The following is a 25,896-nucleotide window of genomic DNA, read 5'->3' as shown; positions in this document are numbered from 1 at the left end:
CACAGAGTATGACAATGAGTAAAGAAGACATAGGTAGAAGGTAAGTAGGTAGATGGGTAGATGACAGGCACTAAGTGGGGTGACAGCTGTCATTCTTCCTAGTTTCAATACAATACATCTTGGCCTAGAAATTCTAAAAAGCCAGATTTAGAAATGTGAAAAGCAAAATATTTCAAAGTTATTTTTTTCTGAGCCACTACTATGCCTCGTTGGCAGAAACTTCTCTTCTTTGATCCTCTTTCTTAATTTTTTAAACAGGAAGAATCTTACCAATTTATAACGTTCTTTGGAAAATTAAATGGAACATTTACTTAAAAAACATCTAGTCCAGTGCTTGGTTTATTGGAACTATTCAATAAGAGATCATTTTCTTTCTTTTCTTTCTCCTGGCCTGGTTTTCCGCCTTCCTGTAGGAAACACAAACACCCATGACACAGATCTTTTCCCCTAAGGAAAATTTGGTGAGAAAAAAAAAATCAGAACATGAAAAGTTAAATGACAACAAAAGAGATTTATTTTATTTGACAAAAATTTGCATTGTTCTGTTTACGTGCCAGGCAATGTTCTAAGCATTTAAAAAATTAGCTTATTTAATTCTTGTAATGACTCTATGAAAAAGGTACAGTTGTTATTATTTTATAGATGAGGCACCTGATGAATACCACCTGCGTGAGGTCATGCAAGAGATCAAGAGATGCTCCTCAGAAATTGTTATTGTAAAAAACATACAACAGAGCTTTCAAAAGCAAGCAAGTGTTAAGTGTGGTAGTGCATAAATACTAGTTGAAATTTGAATATGAATATCAAACCATAAAGAAGCGTGGCTTCTACAGAGAGGAGGAACTGAAGAGACCAGGAGGCATACTACCTATTTCTCTGTGTGTGTGCAACTGTGTGTCAAATTCTGCAATATGGGAAGTGCTCAGCACATGGTAAGTTGTCCATACAGAGTATTCAATATTGCCTCATTTTGTGTCCTGGTTTTCCAAGAGATGCTACTTGAGGAACTTGGAGAAGAGATATATGTGGAAGACTTTCCCCTTCCACTTGAATCTTTTTTATTTCTCTCCCCAGAATTTCCTCCAACTCTCCAAGGATCATTCTTTCATTGAGTAGTAGATCTTTCAGTGGCTGAGTTAATTGCCTGTAATCACCCTGCTAGAAAGGTGCAGAGCCAGGATTTTGTACCCAAATACATATGATTAAAAGGCCGACCAAGCAAATCACTGTCCTCCATTATACTTGATGTCTTGCTCTGGGGGATCTTCCCCCGACTGCTTATGCTTTCGTACAATTGGAAGCAATAATACCATAGAAAGGTGCTGCACTTTCAACTGGAAGAACACTAGAGATACAATGTCTGTCTTCCTCGCTATGGAGAAGGACATAGAAACCAAGAGAGGTAAAATCTCACAAATACTAGAGGCTATTTCTCCTTTCCAGGTTCATTCTGCGTTGCTGTGAGCTTTGGCTCAATTTATATTAAAATAAATCATAAAGGGTTCCGATTGCATAATATAAACCTTATAGAATGTTTGTTACTTAAATTTTTGTATATTTTTAAGAGCCATAAAAGGCATTAAGTAACTTAAAATTCTGGTTTTCAATTTTTATAATTTGTCTTTAGGGAACAGACAGTGTCACTTTATGTCTTGCAGAATTCAGAATGATCCGATGGCTGAACAGATGGAACTGTCTTGATCTATCCTGATAGTATTGGGGCACCAGTTTGAACCATGTTTGAAGTAGACAGCATGATGATTACAATAATATGCATAATAAAAGTTCTATAATTAGGTAATCTCTTCATAAACCATCATATATTTGGCCTGTCAACTGTTTCCACTCATATGGAATGACAGATTTCCTTTCTGCCTTTTCTCTCTTTCTCAATTTAAACATTATCTAAATTGAAAGAATGTCTTCTGTGTCTGAAATCCACTTAAAGCCCCAGGAAACCTAGATGAGTGAGTTAACTCTATTCGATTTTGAATGCTTTAGTAAAAAGTGTTTTCACCAGAAGAATTTTATAGGTAAAATGTGAAGTTGAAACTTTGTATTTCTGACTTCGATAGGTGATTTGTAGAAATGTCAAATGTAGTAATCACTCACTCCGGTCTGGGATGGATGAGTGGCATCATAAATATATATGGCCAAAGAACCCTTGTTTCTGATAGTTTGTAATTCTATTCTGTGGTTCTACAAGAGTTGCTTGGCTGGGACTTTACTGTCACAAATAACTCCTCTCTTCAGTAGAATATTAATTGTTCCAAAGACATGTGAGAATAAATGCAAACATACTTTTCAAATATTTTCCTTTGAGTATTCTTCATTATGTATTAGATTGTATTTCTTTGTTATAACAACTTTGCCTAGATTCAAGACTACAAGTGAAAAGATCAGAAATTTAAAGAAAGACCCTTGATTTTAATCCTAGCTCTAGTGATTATGAGTTGATCACTTAGTTTCCCTCTCTGGGACCCAGTATTCTTATTTTAAAAAAAGGTGGGGGGTAGTTTTAAGCATGACTTACCTTACAGAACTGTGAGGATGGAGAAAGCAGTGTATGATTTGTCACAGGACTGCTCTGAGTTGGTCTTCCACACACACACAAAAAACTTTCCACCTGAAAGGAGAGAAAAGTGAAATCATTTAAGCAAAATTAAGCCATGCAGACTTCAGCAGATACTTCACAGAGGAAGATATCCCAATGGACAATATTCATGTGAAGAGCTATATAGGCTCAATAGTCATCAGAAAATTTGTGTTTTACTGCTATATACCAGTTGGCTAAATGAAAAGGCAGCTTCAAGTGTTAGTGAAATTGTAGGACAAATGGAGCTCTCATCAGCTACCAGTGGGGATGTTATTTGGCACAACTACTTTGAAAATTGTTTTGCATTATCCACTAAAATTGAAGATGTGTGTCCCTTATGACCCAGAAATTCCACTTTTGGGAATACCTGAAGCAGAAATGGACAAAAATGTACACCAGAAGGCAAGGATGATTATATTTAGAACAACACTATTTGTACGAGTACAAAGCTGAAAATGACCCAAATGTCCAGTGGCAGTAGAAATACACTATGGTATAGCCACAAAATTGAATAGTATGTAACAATGAAAAAGATGAGGTCATCAATGTGCACCAATCCCAGAAAAGTAATGTTAAGCAGAAGAAGACAGACAAAATACTATATACCTCATGATTCCATTTATATAAGCTCCCCACACAGGCAATTTATGGTGTTTGAAGAGAGTATGGTAGTGAGTTGGAGGGGCCATTACAGGGTCTTTTAAGATTTAAGGTAATAATCTATTTCTTGATTTTGTCTGATAATTTAGGAATATTTATTTTGTAAGAATTCAGTGAGCTACCAACCTACTATTTCCCACTTTATGTAATACTTCCAGAAAAGAGTTTAATAATAATAACAACAATAATAATAATAAAACACCTATACATCACTAACTTAATCCACACAACCTTCAAATTCAGCTAGGCAGTTACTGGTGATGACTTAGGGCATGGTGATCTATCCAATACAAACATTGATTTCAATCCCCCTTATTGTTTAGGTTTTTAATAAGATAGTATTTTTTTTTTTACACAGTACTTTTTCTATTACCTGTTTAACATGCAGCCCTTTTTTCTCTGGTGCTATTAAATATGATAAACTCTTTGAAGTAACTTTTTCAATGATAGAGTTGATAAACTATGATATGATAATCGACTCTATGATAACTCATTATCATAATCATTATCATAGAGTTGATATCTATGATAAACTCTTTGAAGTAATATTCCAAGGATTTCCCTTTCTTTCTTTCTTTCTTTCTTTCTTTCTTTCTTTCTTTCTTTCTTTCTTTCTTTCTTCTTTCTTCCTTTCTTTCTTTCTTTTTCTTTCTTTCTTTCTTTCTTTCTTTCTTTCTTTCTTTCTTTCTTTCTTTCTTTCTTTCTTTCTTTCTTTCTTCTTCTTTTTTTTTTATAATTTCCTTTTGTAAGATTAGCCAGTCCTTATCAAAAGTAATCCAGTGACTCTTTTGTGGTAGATAGTACTGGCACCCAGGAAGAGTTTAGATGTTTTAGAAGCAAAACTTGCTGCACTCTGTGATTTACAGACTCCATTTTTGGAAAGCAGTTTGTTTTATTCTTTATATCATTCTATTATTTATATATGGCTTCAGAACAAGTGAAACATATAGTCTGGTTATTGTCAGGATGTGGAGGAAGCCAAAACAGTGTGGAAATGTAACTTTGTAAATTCTTTCATGTGACAGTTGTAAGCATGATTTTTCAGAGTGTGTATACAGTGTGCTTGGATATCCTGTCTCAGGGAAGAGGTGCTGTCACCTTCTAAAAGGAAGAAGAAATAAAATCAGCTCTGGAATTATGCCAAATTATGTTAGGGCCACCTCTTGGTAGTGCCAATTTATTCAGTTTACAATCTTAGTAATTCTTAAGACAAGATGTCAGGAAAGTTGACCTGGCGTTCTGAAAGGTAATTCTGCTTACAGAAAAATCCTGATTTTTTTTTTCTCTTTGATTATTGGTTTCATCTTTATGGCACAGGAGAAAATATAAGTTTTACTAGGTTGATTTGCCAGCATGGCAGTCAGTCAAACAGAATCAATTGCAAAATACTACAAGTTCAAAAATATCTTTGGAGATGGATATTCTTAATTGACTCACTACACTAGTTAAATTTAAATTATGATTCATCAAATTTGTGCTTGAGAACAGTTTATAGGTAGCTAATAGCACTTAATTTTAGTAACATTCTTTGTCATATTCTAAACTACTATCTTCCCAAGGACTTTTTTTTTTTTTTTAATCAAAACACTCATTATACAAATCTAGAGATTTAAAATCGGCTAGGAAAATCAGCTGGCACATTACTTTAAACTTAACATCCTGTGCAAGTTAAAAAAAAAAAAAAAAGACTCATTGCGAAAGCACAACATTTGAAAACAAAAATACCTCCAAACAGCCTGGGAGAAGTGCAGCACTCAGTTGTTCCCCTCTGCCAGATGGACCACAACAAGGCGCTAAATGTAAATATTCAGTTTCCTCATAAAATCATTTCATCTTCAGTGTTCCCCATAGATGCAATGCATTTCCATTTCTTTGTAAATTCTAAATAATGAGCGCAGGTAAACCTTTGAGGTTCAGCTTGGCTTGAACCAGGATCCACATGATTAAATGCTTATTCAAAACTCTTTCATCTGGAAGTCTTACAAGAAGGCTTGTTTTTGTTTTACTGCCTTTCTTAAAGTGTTTCAGTATTTCCAGTTTGACTTCCATCTCATACCAGAAGGTGAAAAGACATTGGAAATGATTGCTCTTTCAGTGAATTTCAAAAGAAGTTCTGGGTTTGATTTTGAGTAAACATTTGGCTTTGTTTTCAATGTTCTGACCTGAATGTCTCAGCCTTTTGAGGTCTCTTTATAATAGATATAATTTTATCATTCTGATCATGACTACATTTGCAAAACAAATTGGAGAGTTGAGCCAATTATTCACAATAGTTCAAGCTGGAATGTCATTTTGTCTTAATTATATAGATATTTCACAACACTGAGCATTTGGGAAGGACCGTTCTTTTGAAAATTGCTCTATTTCTTTACTTTATTAGACATAATGTTACTGATCAAATTATTTAATATGGTTTTCATGGTATTTTCCCATATATGGACTAAAAATACAAAATATAAAAAGCTTGGAAAACCTTGAGTAATTAACCATTTTTCCCATGTAAATATAATCACCCTTCACAAATCATTTAAAATGTCCAAAGATTTTATCTTTAATTTTGAGAAGGTCAGCAAACTTTTGTTTCTTTATTTTAGGTGGAAATAATTTCATTTGTTTTACATAAAGTAAGAACAATCCAAGAAATCATCTATATGGTGCTTTGAATAAAATGATGTAGAATAGAGGCACCTGGGTGACCTTGGGTTAAGCTTCTGACTCTTGATTTTGGCTTAGGTCATTATCTCAGGATCCTGGGATTGAGCCCCACATGGGGCTCCATGCTCAATGGGGAGTCTGCTTGAAGATTCTCTCATTCTCTCTGCCCCTCTCTCTGCTTCTAGTCTCCCCCACTCCTCTCTTAAATAAATAAATAAATAAACAAACAAACAAACAAATAAATAAATAAATTTTTAAAAAATGATGTAGTATACTAAATGTCTCAGGTGGTCAAATGTATAGCAATATATGAGGGTGAAGTAGGTGATTTCCTACATGAAGTTCCAGAACATTCTCACCTATAAGAAATTTCAGGATTTATAGTTCATTTGGAATTATTAATTGTTAAAGAAACACTTCCTAACTCTTGGAATAGGAAACACATGAAAACATAGACTTTTATGCTTATTAAAATGTAAAATATTTAAACCACATATTTCTGAAGCCACGTTAGCACTAGTGACATTAATCATGAATGGGACTATTCCATCTTTTCCCTGGGGGTTGTAAGCAACTTGCAGTAGTAAGACTCAAGGGGATACATTGTGATGGAAGGGCTCTCCTCTGAGAAGGCAGGCTTGGAACAGTGTGCTGTAGAATGGCAGGGGCAATATGGGGTGCTAACACCAGGAAAGTATAAACTAAAATAAAGAGGGGAGCAGGGATTAGAGAAAGTGGTGGGTGCCAGGTGTGCAATTTCTTAGCTGGCTCTGCCACAAAGAATGAAAACCCAGCCTTACCTTAAGAGGCTCAATCATCAAAAATAAAATGGCCCCAGTGATAATGCCACTCTTATATAGATAAAATAAGGCATCTTTTATATAATTCAATGTTGTTAAATATATATATAATATTTTATTATAAACATATGTTTTATTACCCTACCTGGATAATTTTTTCCAAGTTTTTATTTAAATTCCAGCTAGTTAACATACAGTGCAATATTAGTTTCAGGTGTAGGATTTAGTGATTCATCACTTACATACAACACCCAGTGTTCATTACAAAAGTGCCCTCCTTAATGCCCATTACCCATCTAGCCCATTCCCCTGCCCACTTCCCCTCCAGTAACCCTCAGTTTGTTGCTACCTGGATAATTTTTGAGTGGAATATAACTTCAGCAATACCTTTAACCAATACTGTCCTTTAAAATACATAAAATAGGGACTCTAGGTGACTCAGTGGTTGAGCGTCTGCCTTTGGCTCAAGTCATGATCTCAGGGTCCTGGGATCAAGTCCTGCGTGGGGCTCCCCATAGGGAGCCTGCTTCTCCCTTTGCCTATGTCTCTGCCTCTCTCTCTGTGTCTCTCATGAATAATAAATAAATAAATAAATAAATAAATAAATAAATAAATAAATAAATTAAAAAATAATAATATGTAAAATACAATTCATTTCATGTTTAATTTCCTCAAAGCAGTTCTAACATGCTCTTATTTTCAAGGGATTTTTTTTCCCCTTCTGGTAATTTCATTGGTTTTCTTTTTAAAACTTTTTTTGTTGAGCAGCCCGGGTGGCTCGGCGGTTTGGCGCCACCTTCGGCCCAGGGCCGGATCCTGGGGACTCGGAATTGGGTCCCTCTGCCTGTCTCTCTCTCTCTCTCTCTCTCTGTCTCTTATGAATAAATCAATAAAATCTTTGAAAAAAAAAACTTTTTGCTTTATCAATTATTTTCCTGCCCTTGCATATGTGAAGTTTTTGAGTGTCAGGGGCTCTAAGTTATCCCTTGTTAATATCTCAGTTATCCATAATTTCCCCCATTCAATATTCAGGACTCTGATATTTCAATATTTCAGGGCAAAGGTGTTCGACTTTGTGCAACTTTGGCAATGAGAATATACAAAATGACCAAACTTTCTAAAAATGAAAATTATGAGATGCTCATAAAAGATTATTGCAAGGACAAACACCTTAAGAGAAATGGTTTAAGAATTTGAAGATAATAAATGTTTACATCACATAACATGTAAAGTAAAATTCTTACTTAAGACTTGAGAAGTTTTAAGAAGTCCAGTCATAAAATGCTTGGATGTGTTTCCTCAGTGTTGAAACCTAGATATGTCACTCTGATGGAAAAAATTCCACTGGTGATATGAATTCTTGAGCTTAAGGATAAACTGTTAGCTATCAAACCTCTAGAGATGATGAACCAGTTAGGCGTTCAGACTAAATAAATACTTTGATGATGGTTTGTGGAATGCAGCAATCAAAGCATTTCCACTGCTTCACTTGGGAGTTGGGTGTCCTCTCAGGAATTCTGAAGACAGCTGCTCACAACCATCATATAAATCAACCTAAAAAGTAAATTCCTCCCCTCTCCTAATTATGGCTGTTAATAAGTATCTGTTATTTTGGAATCATAATCCTTTCTGTTCCAGAAAGCAAGGAGAACTGTATTTGGAATCCTTTTGTGGTGTTATGTCAATTGGTGATGTTGGAATGATAATTTCACCCTGTAATTAATCATGATATTTACTTTGTAGTTTTATGCTATATCCTCACAAATCTGAGTGCTTTTTATGGTAGGTGGTAATAATTAATAATAGCTTAATATTTATTAATATAATAAATTATTAATAATTTATTTATTAATTATTTATTAATTAATATTAATATTTATTGAGTTATATTCCACTCAAAAATTATCCAGGTAGCAACAAACTGAGGGTTACTGGAGGGGAAGTGGGCAGGGGAATGGGCTAGATGGGTAATGGGCATTAAGGAGGGCTATTAATGTTATTAATAGCTTAATAAATATTTATTTATTAAATAAAATATATTTAATATATTACTGTATACCAAGTACTATGCTGAGCACTTTAAATATGTTCCCTCATTCAGCTCTCAAAGTAATCTGACAGGAACTATGACATATCAGAGAATTTAAGTAACATCTCAATGGTACACTGTTAGACAGTGGCAGAGGATTTGAACTTATGCAGTGCATGAGGCTCTAGCACTATAAATTATACTGCTCCATAACTGTTCCATTTTTGGCCACTTGAGGACCCAAGAATTCAGTAAGACAGACTAGGAATTTGGTCAGAAGGGCTGCAAGGCTTGGGGAGAATGAAGGGAAATAATGCAGAAGAGAAAACGAGAAGTAACTTTCACATCTTCTGAACTATAACGAGACTACTGTTCACCCATTACTGAACTGTCCTAGAACAGTCTTGACGCAGGAGTCCTTTTGGACTTTCCCTAAACCACTTATAAAACGTCAGCACTCAAAATATGGACAGAGACACAAGTTTCCTTCCTACTTGGAAGGTGTAAAGGTAGCATAGCTATGATTAAAGGTTTCCATTCCTGGATCTCTCCATGCTTCGGACATGTGGTTGAGAAGAGGTTAGGGGTCCATATTGTATCACTCCTTCAGGGAGGCCCAGTGACACTAACTTTACTGGCAATTGGCACTTTTTCTAATGTAAACAGAAGAAAAAAAGGTGCTCATCCATCTGAGGTCTTGAGTGTCTTCTATTCTGTGGGTCTTCACTCTTTCAGTTTCCATTTATAAAATTCCTCTCAAGGGTGGAAAGCAGCAGAAATTAAATGGACCTCTATGATAAATACTCAAAGCCTCCCCTAGTGCCTGCATAATATATATTATCAATCATAATTAAAAATTGATGTTTTGTTAACTTAAGATTCTATACGGTCATAAAGCAACATCTTCTGGTATATGTGTTAAAGAAAATTCTAACCCACATTTCTTCTTTCTACATTGCTAGCAAAAAAAAATGTAAAAGATTTCAAAATATGTTGCTAGCAAGAGATGCTAGAATTGTAAGACCAAAAGAAATATTCATTGCTTCTCATCTAATACTGTAGCAAAGTAATTTAATAAAAATCTCTGTTGTTCCATTCAGTAATCAGCACAATGGAGGTAATGACTCAGAATGGATTATCAATAAGCATAAACTACTCTAAAATCAATAGAAATATTGTATACCATGAATATTCTCCAGTTATATAATCATTCATGTTGCTAATGACATTGTTTTGAACCAAATTTAAGTAAGAACTCTGTATTAGTTGACTATAATTCAATGTAGCAGAAATTGCATCTACTTAATTTATATTGTACCTACTTAATACATAATTTTGAAGTAATGATCGCTGATTGATTTTAGATATCGTAGCTTAATGTTCTTTTGCATAAAACTAGAGAGATCAACTGGGGCTGAAATTTAGGGCCTTGGTTCGTTATCTTTTTAAAATATCTTTTCTTTAATTGGGCAATAAAATGTCTTTGTAGTTATCCTTGACTTATCAGGACCACCAAGGGATAAGAAGGATTAGGGTTGCTAATGTCACAGGATCAAAACAAAGGTAAAAGATGTAGGGCACGTGGATCTGCATTTTAGAGAAGAAAAAAAGAAGAGGCACAACTGTATATGCCAGATAGTTAATACCAAACAATCAGTACATACCACACAAAATGATGTAGCAAGTTGAGACTTCAGATTTTGCAGCCTAAAATGTTTGAGTAATTTATGTTAAAAAGTTTTGTTTCAGTCTATTTTGTTTGGTTGTAGAAGTTATCTGGATAATTGATAAAGCTATTAGCTCAGCTTTCATGGGAAGACCCAATCCATAAACTAAGACAGAAATGCTAATTTGGGACACTGAATTGGAAATAAAAGTTCCAAGTTAAAAAATATTAAAGCACAGGCAACATTAAGAAGTTTATACTTTGGCAGAGGGACCTGGCTGTAATCTGGTTTAAAACAAATAGATTGTGTACAGCTGTCCTTATATCCCTGGCAAAATGATGATTTAATGTTGATTAAGAGAGAAATCCTTTGAAGTGAGTGAGGCAGCAGCCCCCAGTATGTCTTTAGTGATCATTATCAGTCTTTCCTAAAGGATGCCTTGGTGCCAAAAGCTCTTTTCTCCAAACTGGTTAAGGTGGATTCAGGAGGGAAGGCTTTGTACGTCTGAAAAGGCCTTCTCATTCACAGGCCTCTGGTGTCTTATTCCTTTAGGATCGTGAATGTCTGAGAATAAGCAGACGCAGCCCTTTTCACAAGAAGGGCAAGGTCCGCAACTCCACGGCATCGTGGCATTATTTATTCATCATGAGAACAGCGAGTGAACATGTACCCTGCAGAAAAATCAAATCAGTGTTCGTTTGCTGAGCAGCTGCATTTGGTAGAGAAGCATTTGGATCTAACTTTGGTATCCGAAACAATTATGGACATTATTAAATTGGAGATGCAAATGAGTAACCATATTTTCTTCTAAGTTTGTTGTTTTCGCTTGCAGTGCTTAAATTAAAACCAGCCCAAAATCTGTAAAAGCTGACTCCTAAAAGCTTCGATTCCTAAAAGTCATCTGTCGGTAGTTTCAATAAAAATAGCTACTTATCTGTTAACCTCAAAGAACCAACTCTTTAGTTCTTGTGGTTACAGGTTAAATGGATTTAGTGTCAAAGTCCTCATGTTCTTGATACCTCCTACTAAAGATTTTCTCACAAGTGGAGATTCTGATAGCTAAAGCATACAAGCTTTTATGTGTTAATAAAGTAAGTGTATGTATCATATGAATATCTGAGGATAATTAAAAGGCTCTGTAATTTTCATATATATTACATGATTTATGAAATAGATCAAGATTACAATATATTCTGAAAAAGTTTAATAAATTACCTAGTTTTTAATCCCAGTTCCTAAATTTATAAGCTCTGGGACCTCGGACAGACTTTACCTCCGTCTCCTCACTATCAAATAGGGGTAAAAATAGTAATTACCTCTTAAAGTTGTCAAGAGGATTAAATAAATTTGTATATGGAGGAGTGCTTAGCATAATGTGGAGTGTTTGGTAGTTGCTCGTGTGTGTGTGCAGGCGTGTGCATATAAATCAAATACACTTTTATCAAAAGGTAAATTGGTCTATTATAATTTCTCATTATCTGTCATCTACCTATATATACCTGCCTTTCCCTCCGTGTTTCAGTTTAGGACAATTTGTTTTGAGGAAACATCACATTGTAGTGCACGATGTTGATCAATTTGCATTTATGTAACATGCTGTTGTGCATTTTGAGGGACATAGTTGTAGCTTTTAAACTGTAAACCAGTGTGTGTCCCTGATAGGGTAAATCCAAAAATCAAAGCAAGAGGATTTTATTTTTCCTTCAGTATTTTATCCATAGCTTCTTACCATTTGATGTTCAGTGTAATGCATGAAAAAATCAAGAGGAAATTATTGAATGATGGTGAAGTCGTAGCAAAATCAGATGACAAAGCACACAGCCGGTAAGCAGCACCAAGCTCTGTCTTCTTCCCATGGCCATCCATCGACACAGCTGACTTCACCACGTTCCAGTAATAAACCCTCACTAAATTCCTTGAAGTGATTGGGTCCTTGAGTTCAAACTCTGATCTGGTGCATAAATCTCTCTTGTAGTTTTTAAGCATTTTCAATGACTTTGCTTTTCCCATGGTTTATTTCTTATCCCCAACAACTAATCATTCTATTTTTCCCCCCATTTGGAGCCTTTTAGGTCTCATCTCTGAATTGCCATGGCTATATTTTACTTTCACTTTGAGATTAAGCTTGAAGCCATCAATATGTAAAATTCCCATTAAAATACTCAAGAAAGTGTGTATTCTGGAGCTATCAGATGTGCTTAAATTGTGGAATGAAAAACATTTACTTATGTACAAAGGGAAACATTTTAGAATTGTACACAACTTATGATCTTAGATCATCTTCAGCCTCTTTGTGGACAAGTAAAAAAAGGCTGCCGCTTACACATGTGTGCCAGTGTTGGTAAATGCCTGTGATGTTCCAGCTCTGTTCATCTATTAAAATTACTGCCTGTAATGTTAATGTTTTGTATGATTCTTGGATTTCTCAGTGATTTCTCTTAGTGACAGGCAACACTTTGTGTTTTTATATGTGCCCCAAAATTTGATTTTATTTTCTTAAATTTAAATTTTAGAAACTAATATAAAATGGAAGCTATTTTATCATTATGAAACCCTCCTTATGGTTTTGTAGGATCTGAAGAAAACTCAAGTCGTTATTTTAAAAATCCACACATGCTATCTGGAATTAAAGCTTATTACCTCAATAAATACATTTTATTTAAGAAAAATATACCAGAAGATGATTTAGATCTTTTAAAAACACTAGATATAAAGGATAAAATGATTCTTTAATTGTTCAGTGTTTTTTAAAAAAAGTTGAGCAATACAAACTCCACATCTGCTTCAACTGCAGACATATAAAACCAGTGTGACAAAAAAGGATCATTAAACAATCTGATTTTCTTGTTGGGAGGGTTTAATGCTGTTGGGTATAGTATTAAAATGTAGAATTTGATAGCATGTCTTAAACTTTTAATGATGTGTCCATGAATATAAAACATGCTTCTCCTAGTAACTTTATGACTTCTCCTCTGCATAATTAGTGGTATCTGTTTTATGAGCTTACTGTTGTTTCCTTGATCCCATGAAAATGTGAAACCACTGTAATGATTTACACCATTCCAGAGCTTTAAAGATATGAGCTGTTTTTTAAACTAAATAACAAAAAAGATTCCAAAAGCATAATACTGGAGTTAAAGTCATACCGGAATCTTTGAATGCTAAAAGACAAGTAAACACACATAAGATTTGAAAATAAAAACATTTTTACATTTTCCTTATTAGCTTCAGTTTTTAATAAACACTAAAAAAGAATATATCCATCTTTTATTGTATATATAAAACCCCCCTCCTATTTTATTTATTTATTTTTTTCTCAGTCACCGCTGAAACACTTGGGGAGCATCTCAATGAAATGCTTTAAAAATAATTATTTAGATCATTTGCAATCTTAAGAGTTACTAATTGAGGTAATAGAGATACACTTTTAACTAAGCATTAAAGACTCACACCCACAAAATCTCATGCTAGTTATACTACTCATTCTTTTTAAATTATCATTAATACATGCACAAAAGGGTGTCTCTTTATCTCTGATTTTTAGATTTAACCTGGTTATTTTACTTGTCATATAATATAGTGCATATTACTTAACCAAATAAAGCTTCATCATGTTGACTCAGGAGCAGAAATAACTTTGACTTTTTTTGTTTTTGTTTTTTTTACTATATGGTATTATTAATGTATTATTAATGTATTATCCCCAAAGATCCTTAATAATTTTATGTTTGTTTTCTTAGTTTTATTCCTGCTAGGAAAATTCCATTAGTAAGTAAATAAGTAAATGATACACTACATATTCATGTAAGAATTTTATCCACAGGAGAACAATAAAAAATAATTGGCATAATTTACACATATCTTTGGAGTACTGTTTTTCCTGTTGTTGAAATAGAGCTGCGTCTGTATGTCTCAGGGGCAAAAAGCAACACGTTTTTCTCACAGTAAAACAATTGGTGTGGTTCGTCTTCTTTAATTGGGTTGACTTTTTCAAAATAAATGGATCAATTATTTAATGCCTCATGTAACCTATTTATTAATAAAAAAATTTGTAGCTCTTGTAAGTAGTTATCTTTAGAGATCATTTGGTTAGTAAGATGACATCCACAGGAGGCTTCAAGTAGTAGGTTTTCAGTATATCCACCAACTAAATATAGCATTCTAACTCTTAATTTTAAAGTTGAGACATTTCAACCACAAGGAATCATATAATTAGAGGATATGCACTACTTCCTTTCACATTTTAATAAATAACTTGTTTTAGAGTTATCTTGAAAACATTGATTGTGAAGTAATTGCAATAATAAGGAGTGGAATAGTCCTTGCTTTCAACAATACAAATGTTTTAGCAAAAAATAGTTGTAAAGCAAATATTAGAAATGAGAATCCATTTTCCATTTTGCTTGCATTAAGATATTGGGAAAAGAGTTTCCAACAGATTGAGTTAAAACCTTAGTGATATAGAAGTCTTTGAGATGGAAGTATGGCTCATACATTCTAGCTGTCATGTTCTTGGAAATATTTTTAAAAGCTTTGGATAATTTCTTTTTTTTTTTTTTTTTTTTTTTTTTTGCACTATACCAACAAAAGTCAATAGTCCAGTGCCTAAGACTGTAGGGTTCTGCTGTTAAACTAACAACTCATTTCCCACCCATCATTTCTTTGAAATCTTGCTATAATAACACATTTACTAATAGCCCATCTAAAAATTACCCTTTGAAATTTAAAGATATTACTGCCCTACATTCATTTAAAAGAAACATACTTCAAATTTAATGACATTAAAATCAAGCAGACTGTTCACGTTCACTATAATACTTCTTCAGTCATCTAGTTCCTGACCCTGGGTCCTGAAGTAGCAGTCTTCATGATTTGAGAAATAATAATAATAATAAAAGAAAATTCTAATGACTATGACTCGGCTATCAAATGCACTGCAAATAAAGTTTGGGTGTAGTTGAAATGAGCAGAATTCTATAATAAAGAAATTATAGAATAATAAAAATATACAGATTACCTACATTCTGGCTTCAAACTGCAAACTTAAATGATAGAAATGACCCACTTTTAGCATCTTACAAGGTTTTTACTCCAGCCAATCTTTTCATGTTAAGTTACCATAATCTATACATTTAATATTGTCAAAATGGACTTAGGACATATATTTTGAGCTAATTTCTGTTTCCATTTGCTATATACCCCTCTCAGTTTTGAATACCAATTACCTTTCTTACAAAGTTCATATGAATTAAAAATGTACTTTTCCATTAAATACATAATTTCTAATTTTTTTAATCAAGGAATCATTTTTGGAGGACCTCTTCTATTCAGTTTTCTAGGTAATAAAAAGGATGTGGCAAATGATACAAAGTAACTCTCTTGTCAATACAGATATAAGGTCAAAACACTTAGTTTGACCGTCCTACTCCCAAGCAACAGCCTAATGAACAGTGCATTTGAATCTCCCAGCAGTAGGTAAGAGAATTGGGATGATGTCTTACTTATCCTCTATGGTAGTATCCGGTATGTAGTACACATTCAATACATACCTGTCTCATATGTGTGAATTAATGTGTGAATGACTTGACTGGTTCATCGTTGTATCTCCTAAAGAGAATTTAATGCACATAATGGCTTATGCTAAATAATCAATATACTCCACATGTCAGACCCACAAGACTATTTGCAATTCTGGAACCCCATGCTCTTCCACCTCTGTCCTTTATTTTCCCTACTTGTAAGAAAGCATTTTCCCATGCAATGTGGACCCCTAAACACCATCCGACTCATTCCTTCCAGAGCCATCTCAAAGTTCAAATTTTTCTTGAAGACATATTTCATTTGAAGAAAAATTAGAAAATTAAACATTAATTAAGAAAATTCTTCCCAAGCTAAGAATCACATAAAAGCAAGACAATTGATTCCAGTGGCTGTTTGAGGTGGTGTCCCATGACATCACTGGCCTATCAGATGATGTCTTGAGTTGGTCCATCTATGCAGATACATTCTCCTCTCCACTTCTACCAGCTGTGCCCATATTGGAGACCTCTCCCATATCCCTCAACATTCATGATGGATGCTATATACTGAATGTTGGTGTCTTTTAAAAATTAGTATGTTGAAACCTAACCCCCAACGCAATGGTATTTGAAAGTGATTAGGTCAAGGGGGTGAAGCCCCCATGAGTGGCATTAGTGCCCTTTTGAAAGAGACTCCAGACAGCTCTCAAACCCTTCCATCACATGAGAACACAGTGAAAAGATGATCATCTAAGAGGTAGGAAGCAAACACCACCAAACACTGAATTGGTTGGGCTTTGATCTTGGACTTCCCAGTCTACAGATCTGTAGGAAATAAATTTATATTGTTTATAATCCTCCCAGTCTACGGTATTCTATTATATCAGCCCAAATAGACTAAAACAATGAAAACCAGAGGTAGATGGCAGACTCCTAAGAGACCTAATATTTGATCAATGGAAATAGTACACATCAGAAAAGAAGTCATGATAGCTGAGAATAGCTCACACTCACCTGGACTTGCCACCCAGTGAACCCAAGAAGCCCTACATTGGAGCCACCATTAGATTCCTATCTTTTCTGCATATTTTCTCACTGATTTGCTCTTCTCTCCCTATAATTGTGTGACCTATCTGACATGAAAGTTTCCTGATTGCTGCTTCAGAACATTTGATTAGTGCCTGCTGGGGGACCATGGCACACTATATGGACTATGAGATTTGAGTTACAAAGGGTAATTAGAAAGGTAATTCATTCACTGAGGCAAGAGATAATGCAAATCTGCCATGAAAATGGAGAGGACAGGACAGATTTGAGAGCATCTATGTGTAGGAAGTGGTATTTACCTGACATGGTACATTTTAGACCCATTATACTGGTGAATTAACCAACACTTCAGAAAGCCAATATTTCTTTTATAAAAGTTTTGTTTTGAAATATTTCAAAACAAAGAAGACAAAAGGAGGATAGTGTAGTAAGTCACACAGAATATACTTTTCCTAGATCCAACAATTATCAAGATATTGCTACATTTGTTTATTTTTTTACTACAGTGTTTTTTAAATTTCAAACATTATCTCATTTTGCCCTTACATACTAAAACATATGCACATAAGCACAATCACACCAAATAAAATTAACAGTAACACATACATCACCTAATATGTTATCCATAATCAAATTTCCCTGTGTAAAAAATGACAAAATACAATTCATATGAGGATGTCAACATAAATGCTCAATTGTTTTCTTTCAACAGTGAAGGGTTGGTGTCCTAGTTACTTCCAAAGGTACCCACAACAAATTTATTTCTCAAAATATCTATTCAATGTGTATTAATTGATTTCATTTACTTTTTTTGTTGTTCAAATTGTCCCAACTTTGGCCAATGAAAATAATATTTCTTAATTCATGCTTATTGTAGGATTATTTCCATTTAGTCCAGATAGATTTCATGAATATAAAATACATGGTCTTTCATGCAACTATCATAAAACTTGGTTAAAGAGGAAACAATAACTTGTGAAATGCATGATCCACAGTATTGTGTAATCATCATTTGAGCTTCAAAACTTTGTTAAAATTTTGACCTAAAATTAAATAACTTGAGCCTATAAAATAACCAATTTAGAATACTCTTGGATATTGCTACATTTGACAATTCTAAGCTTTGTTAAATAAATTTCCTACAGTTTTTGATGTTCAGTTCATTTTTCCCAACGGTCAGTTTCCATGTCTACGTCAACGTTAGAGAGTCTTTCATGTCTCCTTTTTCCAAATTTGATAGTCTAGATAGCCTTTTAAAATCATCATTGTTTGATAAATAGATGAATAGAACAACATGAAGCGAAATTAAGCTCAAATGCCTGGCATCCCACAACTTGAAAGGTATAATTCACTGGTTTCAATTCATCTTCTATCAAGCAAATGCAGGAGGCCTTCACTTTCTAGTGGTAACAGGAAGTTCAGACATCCAGTCAAATCCCATCCTAGTTTCCAAACCTTTTCTATTCTGTTGAGAGTTCAATCTTACCTCAGATTCTTGATGGCGGTGGAAGTCATTGTGACTGAATTATGTTTAAAGTATGAAAGATTGGACGTTCCCAACTGGCAACATTGCTGGAGATCTGTTGCTTCCTGTATGAACTAATCTTTAGGGTCTGAAGATTTGGCCTTATTGTTTATTTGTTTATTTTTTTAAAGATTTTATTTATTTATTTAAGAAAAGAGAGAGATAGTGAGAGAGAGCAGGAGTGGGGAGGAGAGGGAGAAACAGACTCCCTGATGAGCAGGGAACCCAATGTGGCCTCAATCCCAGGATATTGAGATCATGACCCGAGCCAAAGGCAGAAGCTTAACCCACTGAGCCACCCAGGCGCCCCTTGACCTTAATGTTCTTAATGTGATGTTTCATTGAAAGGATCCCAGCCACTATGAGGCTTGGGCCTTTTGGAATAAAGCTTTTCAATTTCTTTTGGCTCATAGGCAGAGATTTTGATGGGACAATCCAGTGATGCTGGGTACTGAGATCTCTCTCTCTGTCTTGGTACAAAGCAGCCTAGGAACACTTAGTAGTTGAGAATCTCCAGGAGGGGAGACATGAGGCTTCTCAGAGTTCAGAGGCAGCTGAGTCAGCCTAGTAGAACATGTAGCCTGCAAAGAACAGAGGGAAGGCTGCCAACAGGGGGAAATTTCTCTGAAAGTTGGGTGTGGAGCTATAGGGGTTGTTGGTGTAAATTGATTGTTCCAGTGTCTTCTCATCTGCCTGCTCCCCCTGGAACTCCAAAAGCCCCTTCCTAGTGGCTCTTCCAACAACATTATTTCCTCAATAGCAAATTCAGGTATAAGAGCAGTACTTTGGCATGAATCCAAAGTGTCACAACTACTGATCAGTTTAAATTCACAACCATATTCCAGGTCACAAACTAGCCTCAAGTGTGCCATGAATCCACAAGTTGGGATAGTATTATCAGTCGTCTGCCCTTTCTCTTTCTTAGTACACTCTACAACCCCTCCCGCTCCCCACGAGTGAAGTAGCTCTGAACATAACCTAGTGTTGGTGTTCATTCATTCATTCATTCATTCATTCTTATTCATTTTTCCAGCACATATTTACTGATGATCCTCTATATGTCTAAAACTTCATTAGGTGCTGAGCATACATTTTTGAAGAATACAATAGAGTATGATAAAATCAGTGGTTTTAGGGGAAGAACTGGGTACAAGGGAATGCATGAAGACAACAATTATCCTGCACTTCAGAGAGGATTCTCAAAAGGCTTCTGAGCGGCAATAGTAGTTAAGTTTATTTATTTTATTTATTTATTTATTATTTATTTATTTATTTATTTATTTATTTATTTATTTATAGTACTTAAGTTTAAAGAGGAAGTGAAGTTCTTAAGGTAAAAAGTGGTGCTGGCAAGGACATGCTGTCCCCACTAAAGGTGAGAAGGAGTACAGATCCAGAAGTGAGAGGAAGCATGGAGTTTTCCCAAAACTAGACCCAGAGGATGAGAAGGAGCCCAGAGTGAGAAGGAGCATGCAGTCTTCCAAAACTAGACACCCCAGGTTTAGAGTTTAAGGAGGGAGTGTCTAGGAATGAGATCAGAAAGATATATAAAACCAAAATCACAGAGAGTCTTAAAGCCACATTGTAGAATTTGGTCTATATCCTGAGAACAAATGTAAAACATGGAAAAACTTTTTCAAGTGTTTATTTAAATTACAGTTAGTTAACACACAATACAATATTAAATGTACAATATAGTGATTCAACAATTCCATATAACACCAGGGCTCATCACAATAAGTGCCCTCCCTAATCCTATTTTGCCCATTCCCTCCCCCACCCTCTGGTGACCATCAGTGTGTTCTTTGTAGTTAAGAATCTGTTTCTTGATTTCTCTCTTTCTTTTTCCCTTTGCTTGTTTGTTTCATACATTCCACATATGAGTGAAATCATATGGTATTTGTCTTTCTCTGACTGACTTATTTCGCTTAGCATTACAGTCTCTAGCTCCATCCATGCCATTGCAAATGGCAAGATGTTAAACATGGACATGTTTAAAGTTAGTAAAGATTGGATTTTGTCTCTAAAAAAGTGCTCTCAGGACAGTGTGGAGAAGAGATTGAAAGACTGACAACTTATAAGAAGAATATGTACGGTGCTAAGCTGTCATGTGAGTGAAAGGAAATGGGGAAGGTGAAGTAGGAAAGTGGCAGAGGGGATCGTGCCTAGTAGAATCCAGAATTTATGAGTAGTGTGATGTTTAGGCAGGATGGGAAGAGCAAAAAGAAGAGTTAAAAATGATACCACATCCCTGGCCTGATCAACTTTGTGAATGGTAGTGCCCTTTATTTATTTGTTTAAAATTTTCTTTTTAGCAGGGGAGAGAGGAGGAGAGAAGAATGAGAATCTTAGGTAGGCTCTATGCCCAGTGCAGGGTCCCACACAGGCTCAATTCCATAACCCCGAGAGCATGACACTTGACTGACAGCCACCCAGGCGCCTCAGGATGGCAGTGCCATTTAAATGTTGGAGGAAGGGCTTTTAAACATTTAAAAACTGGCTTGGAAGATGAAACTCTGTTTTAGAGATTTAATTGTTAGGTGTCTATTGTCTATCAGGGACAATGACAGAGAGAGTATGTGTTCTGGGTAGGGAACATAGATTTCGAATTTATTACCATCTTAAGATGGTGTATAAGGCATTAAGCATCAATGGAATCACATAAGAAGAGTATGTAAAGGAGGGAAAAGAGAGCAGAGGACCGGAAAACTACGGAACCTAATACGGGAAAGATGATTACAGAAGGAGAAGCAGGAAATGGAGCTGAGGAGGGGCCAGAAAAAGAAAAGGAGAAAAAAAAAAATCACATCTGTGAGGTGTTCAACACAATTAGGAGAAGTTGAAGATGTTTGTCAAGCTTTTGACATGGAAGATTGCACGTTAGTTCCTTCAACCAGAGGGCAGACCGAGGTGGGGAAGAAGAGGATATTGGACTGGGCTGGGGAAAATGAGTGCTTTGTTTTTGACCAATTGAATTTGAAGTTTATGAGGCATTTAGTGACCCACTGAATATTTGGATCCACAGGAAAAAAGAATCTCCATCCTTAAGTGAAAAATATGACAAAATATAATCTTGACTTCAAAATATTTTGGGACCTTATCATACCTTTCTTTATATTATCTACAATACTTCAGCTTTCTTTTAGCTTTCATAAGTTATCTTGATTAAAACTACAGCCACTTTTCCATAAACAAACAAGAAAAAAAGAGACCCTGGTGAAGTTTGAGAAGTGCTATCTAGTGTGGGAGTTGAAGTCAGGAATATGGATCTGATAGATCTGAGTTTGAGCATTTGTTCTATCACTGACTTGCAGTGTGACTTTGAGCAAGTCAATCTTTTTGATCTTCTATTTTTTCATCCGAAAAACTGGGCTAGTAATATCCTATATGGGAGAGTGTTGGTAAGAATGAAATTAGCTGATACCTGAAAATAATCTGGTATTGTAATTTGCACCTAATCAAAGCTCAGTAAATAGTGACTATTATAATTATTGAAAATCACCAGGCACAGGGTGCCGGGTGGCTCAATCGGTTAAGCATCTGCCTTCAACTCAGGTCATGATCTCAGGGTCTTGGAATAAAGCTCTGCTTCTCCCTCTCCCAGTCCCCTGTTCATACTCACTCTTGCTATCTCTCTCTCTCTCTCAAATAAATAATAAAATCTTTAAAAATTTTAAAAAATCAACAGGCATAAAAATTTAATTCTTTACCCCTTCTTTAATTATTTCCATATTTCAATATGACCTCTACTTTTTCTCTTGCTTGAACTCCTTTGAGCTCTAGCATCATTTCACACACAATCAACTCAAGATTTTCTCACATGTAGAATTTGGAGGAGAATGACTATTTGTGGGGTACAATGGGAAGGATGAAATAGGAGAAAACAGCAAACAGCATTGTCTTTGAAGTGTGGGCCATCCAGTAGAGGAGTCAGAAAGTGCTCTTACTCTTGAACAACTAAGATCTCACAAAGCGGTGCATCCATAAGTGAAAATGAGTATCAGACAAACAAGCCCCTAGTTAGATAGTCCTAGTACCACCTCCCTTTGATATAAACTTGTCTATGCCTTAGTGAGCACAGTGATTACTGTTTCTTCATTCATGTCTAGAAACCCAAGAACTCTGTGACCATGGCCACTCCATTACTTTTTCCAATATTTGGAAGGATGTTAGTATACATCAATCCCAGAAAGATGATTTCACTGGAAAATCATCTTAATGTTAGCCTTTTATGAAGATGTGTGAAATCTGGAGGATGCCACCCAGCATTTCTTCACCATGTATGGTTTAGTTCAGACAGGGTTAGCCTCAAATCAAATTCTACGGGCACATATCCCCTATCTTTTTTACCCATCTGCCCTCATCCATCCCCTGCTCTGAGATCCTGGCTTCTGTTTAGTAGCATGCCAAGATCAAAGCCTCTGCCACTTTTATTCTTGGCTCTATTTATGGAAATTGATAGATCTTTGTAGAAAAAAAAACTTAGGTTGTTCTTTGAGATTTTTCCAGAGTAAACTATCTGTACAACAAACATCATCAACAATAAAACCACATTTTTCTCAGGCTAAATTTTACCATGTCCAACACATTATGCTCAACGATCTTCTTACAATGGGAGAGGAGAGGAAGAAACCAAGTATTTGGAGAAAAATTAAAATTTTGGCCTACCCCGTAATATTCTGAAAACGGAGGTAACGAAGTCCTCTGATTCTTGCCTCTGACCTCACTGAAGAGACTTCCCAGTTATTCCCAGTTATTAGAAATGTTTGTCAGTAGAGATTTTTACTAACTGCACTCTGAAAAGAGCCCCAAAGCAAGCAAGCAATATTTTCCAAGAGTTCCAAATGGAATAGAACACTACTTTATTTATGAAACTCTGCTATTGGGAATACACATCCCCCTTAGCAATGAAAACAGGGAGTAAATTGGTATCATCTGGTCCCAGTGTTAATAACACAGTTTAAATTAACAGAATCTATTCAATTCAATAAAAGTTTGTTTAAAATACCTGTTAGGGATGCCTGGGTGGCTCAGTGGTTGAGTGTCTGCCTTCAGTTCAGAGAGTGATCCCAGGTTCCTGGGATCGAGTCCCGCATTAGGATCCCTGTGAGGAGCCTGCTTCTCTCTCTGCCTATGTCGCTGCCTCTCTTTCCGTATCTCTCATAAATAAATAAATAAAATATTTTTAAAAAATCCTGTTACCTGCCAGTCATAGTATAGGTCTTCAGTTTAACAAAGACAAAATTGCTGCCTCCTCTAATTTTAAAAATCTAGTGAGATATGCAGACAAGTAAACAGATACCATAAGAGGCTGAAGGCTTGGATAGAGGTATAAAGCGCCGGGGGAAGAACTGAAGAGCTTTGATGCATTTGTGTGTTTGTCTGTGGAGGAAGCTGGGGGCTTGAAAGATGTTGGGGTAAGTTAAGAAAGGGAGTTGAGTAAATAAATAAACAAATCCAGTGATAAGCATGTTTGAGAAGATTATTTCTATCTTACGAGTTTGCCTCAGGGTAATGTCAACAATATTAACCATAAATCTACTTGCCAATCCCTCTGTGTGCTTATAGACCTGATGTATATCCTGTCCCTTCTCTATTCCTGTGTTGTTCCTTTTGTTTTCTATCCTCCAGTTTAGAGAAGAAATACTGATTGCCCTCCCTGCATAATTTCGTCTGTGACACTCTGTGTTGTCAATAGTGACGACACAATAAGGCTAGAGTATAACCCAAGGACTGGCTTTTTAGATCATATAAGCATGTGCTGGCACCAACTACTCATGTCCTTTAGAGAGTTCTTTACAATTACTGCTATCAGGGGGGACTGGGGTGAGGGGCAAGGCTCTGGTGTAAGGACAGCCAGATTCTCAAATGAAAAGACTTTCTGCAGATGACTCTGACATTTTTTTGAAAGATTTTATTTTTTTATTCATGAGAGACACACAGAGAGAGGCAGAGACATAGGCAGAGGGAGAAGTAGGCTCCCTGTGGGGAGCTCAGTGTGGGACTCAATCCCAGGACCCCAGGATCATGCAGTGAACCAAAGGCAGACATTCAAACACTGAGCCACCCAGGCATCCTGACTCCAACATTTTTTAAGCAGTTACTTTGGAGAAATGTTCATATTTGGAAGAGTTAAAATACAGTATTTTAAGAAATTTTTCCTTTTTTTGGAAATTAAAAAAAAACTTAGCATTCTTGTTTCTTGGTTCCAAGAACAGACTGTTTATTAGGAGATTAAATATTCCAAAGAACTCAGATTAAGTGCTGGCTTTTAATGCCTTTCTGAATTCTGATTAACAGGGTCACCCTTGGAATACGTTATCAGTGAGAGTAGGGGGAAGGGGAGATCACACTTATAATGTCTGAACAATATTGCTGCAAGATCCCAAACTCTACTTCATTTCCTCTTTGAGGAATAGCTTATCTGATTTCCAAGGGAAAGGGGGAGTATGTGAACATTTATGTAAGTTAGAAAAATATATTACAAATATGTACCACTGATAGTCACAAAGGTAATCAAGGGGCTATTTGCAGTAGGTATCCAGTAATGAGAAGCAGCAATAAAGAAGGGCTTGAGATGAAGAGCAGAGTCTGTAAAATGTGACTGGAATTGGGTTGAGGGTGTGGAAACCATGTCATGTAATTAAGTATTTGGTCAATAAAGATGGTGGCTTGACTTTGTCACAAGAATCTGCATTAGATAAGAGTACTCTTATTATATGGCCTATTGCTTACTTTGAAACATGGAATTTAAGAGCATGATAACAGTTTAGCTTCAACTATCCTGCCCTTTTGTGGAAGAAATGATCTCCAGGATGGTTAAGTGACTTGGTTAGAAAGAGAAATGGGAAGTATCCTAACTCTGACTATAGGACTTTTTAAACTTCACCAATTTTTTTAATGCCATTGGTAGATGAAAAATTAAAACACAGGCATGATATTTTTTTCACTACTGTGTAATTTGTAGAAAGCAAGATTCCACTGTATTAATGAATTCATTTGCTTTTTCTGATGAAAAGGCAAAGTTGCTCTGTGCCATCAAAACGAATTGGCTTATTTTCTACCACTAGGTGGCATGATATGTTTTTTTTTTTTTTCCCTGACACTCCTTTGGTAAAGAATCCATCCCTTTTCCTACAGGCACGCGTGTACACACACACACACACACACACACACACACACTATCCATTCTTGGAGGACTTCTGTCATTTTTACTGCTATGAAATTTGACTTGGAGAATCTATCAAATACTTAACATCAAAATCAAACCTATTACTTTCCACTTTTTTCATTACACGGTTTTGTTTCTTGGACACATGTTTGTTTTGTCTACTCTGTAGGGGAGGACAAATTAAATTTGGTTTCAGTTCCTGTTCATGCTCAGTTGAAAAAAATGGT

At 35.5% G+C, this 25,896-nt stretch overlaps 1 long non-coding RNA gene across 2 annotated transcripts; it reads right to left on the bottom strand.

Moving 5' to 3' along the window:
- Positions 1–274: 274 nt before the first annotated feature.
- LOC144296485 (uncharacterized) lies at positions 275–24,143 on the bottom strand. Of its 2 annotated transcripts, XR_013363591.1 has the most exons (4): positions 24,041–24,143; positions 23,507–23,645; positions 2,534–2,626; positions 277–447 (listed from the first exon to the last, which is right to left on the bottom strand). It is a non-coding gene; the product is annotated as an uncharacterized LOC144296485 (long non-coding RNA). The 2 variants fall into 2 exon arrangements; XR_013363590.1 differs by having other exon boundaries at positions 275–447; positions 23,507–24,137.
- Between the last annotated feature and the right edge of the window lie 1,753 nt (positions 24,144–25,896).

This window comes from Canis aureus, chromosome 24 (genome assembly GCF_053574225.1).
Source record: "Canis aureus isolate CA01 chromosome 24, VMU_Caureus_v.1.0, whole genome shotgun sequence".
Classification (NCBI taxonomy): domain Eukaryota; kingdom Metazoa; phylum Chordata; class Mammalia; order Carnivora; family Canidae; genus Canis; species Canis aureus.
Note: the sequence above shows the minus strand (reverse complement) of the source record. Positions and strands in the feature narration are given on the sequence as shown.